Genomic DNA, 1,884 nt, shown 5'->3' with positions numbered 1-1,884 from the left:
AGTTGAGACCAGGATAAGATCAGCCATGACCTTGTTAAATGGGCAGCTCTGCCTCCTTCCGCTTCTAATTCTGACGCTCCTCTGTTGAAGAAGAATGATATCAGACTTGAAATATGAACTCTGTTTCTCTCTCCACACACAGCCAGAGCTGCTGAGTTTCTCAGCTTTCTCTGTGTTTGTTTTAGATTACCAGCATGAGTAGCATTTTGTCTTTCCCCAAATATTACATTTACCTCAGGGATTTACCTGTTCACACGAGCTGTTAAAGTAATTGTCTGTGATACTGGACCTTTATATCACAGAATACAGAAACTGACTGCTGTGAGAAAGGGAGCACGATTTACCTTCCCCCGATTCTCCTGCACTTACAAGGGACTTATCAGATTTGAAATCCTGCCCTCCATATCTGTGCTAACCATGATGCCATTCTAAAATAATCCCATCTGCCTGCACATGGTTGGTATCCCGCTGTTTCCTGAAGGAGATCTGATCTGAATTTCCTGTCAGAAATGCACAGCTTGATTTTCAAGTAAATAAAGGGGCAGAGTGTTAATCTAAGTGTGATTGTAACTCCTCAGAAAATCCAGACCAGTGTCATTGATTTAGTGTTGGAAACATGGCAGTCAAACTGCACAACTCTCCACCTCCCCTGTCCCGAACCCCCGCCCTATCCCAGTCACATTCCTCACTACCCCCTCAATTTCCCAATGGGTCCCTGCACCACTCTCAACCCCAGTATGTTCTCTCACCGTCCTAATACCCCATTGACTCCTGTCCATCTCACCTCACCCAGTCCCCTGTCCTGCCCTCCCATTGACCAATACGAGAGACTGTCCCTTCCCAGATTCCCCCAACAAGACCCCTCCCGTACTCCAGACACGAAACAAGACTACTCCAATCCCAGGGAGACTCCAATCCCTGTCTTCCCGGGAACCCCTCTGCTCCCCCTCGGCCTGGACACCAATCCCACAGCAAACCTGCTGCCCCTTCATCTTCCCCAATCCCACACATGACTTGCTAACTCCTGCCCGAACCACTGACAACTTCCCAATCCCCCAGTGAATCCCATTCCCTTACACCCCATGACTGCCCTCCCCATTGCCCTCAGCATTACCCCTCATCCTCCACCTGATGCCCCCATAAGACAACATCCCCTCCCCAGGACCTTCAGTGAGTCCCCTCACAATCCTTGATCCACAAATAACACCCAAGCCCCCGACATCCTCACCCTCTCCCCAACAGACACACACACACATTTCCTCCCAACACAAACATTCCCACCATCCTCCTCCCTCCCATACACACACACACACACACACACACACACATGTTCTGACACATACCCAGGTACCGTCTGTAATTCTCTGTTTTTATCTCCCAGTCTCTGTGACCGTGGATGTGGAAACAGCGAATCCCGAGCTCGAGGTGTCTGAGGATCTGAAGAGTTTGAGATGGACTGGGACCTGGAGGAGTCTCTCTACCAGTGGGAAGAGGTTTACAGAGTGGGATCAGAGGGATTCACATTGGGAAGGCATTACTGGGAGGTGGAGGTGGTGGGGAATTGGTGGTGGAGACTGGGAGTAGCCTCAGAGTCTGTGGATAGGGAGGGCTGGCTCAGTATGATCCCGGAGAATGGATTCAGGACCATTGAGCAGGATGAGGGCCAGTTTTTTTATAAACTCCTTTCCTCTATTCTGTCTCTCTGACGATCACGTCCCCAGGAAGGTGGGAGTTTATCTCAGTTATGAGTCTGGGACAGTTTCATTTTTCAACACGGACATCATGTCCCATCTCCACAGCTTCACTGGGAATAAATTAACTGAGAAACTTTATCCTTTCTTCTGGACTTGGCACATAAACCAGGTTCTGAGAATCTGCTCCTGA

General features: G+C 49.3%; 1 pseudogene; it reads left to right on the top strand.

Annotated features, from left to right (window-relative positions):
• Nucleotides 1-1,884, top strand: part of LOC109938225 — a 27,391-nt pseudogene extending 25,507 nt beyond the window's left edge.

The sequence above is a fragment of the Rhincodon typus genome, chromosome 35, assembly GCF_021869965.1.
Source record: "Rhincodon typus isolate 14 chromosome 35, sRhiTyp1.1, whole genome shotgun sequence".
In the NCBI taxonomy this organism is placed as follows: Eukaryota; Metazoa; Chordata; class Chondrichthyes; order Orectolobiformes; family Rhincodontidae; genus Rhincodon; species Rhincodon typus.
This window is presented reverse-complemented; position numbering and strand designations above follow the sequence as displayed.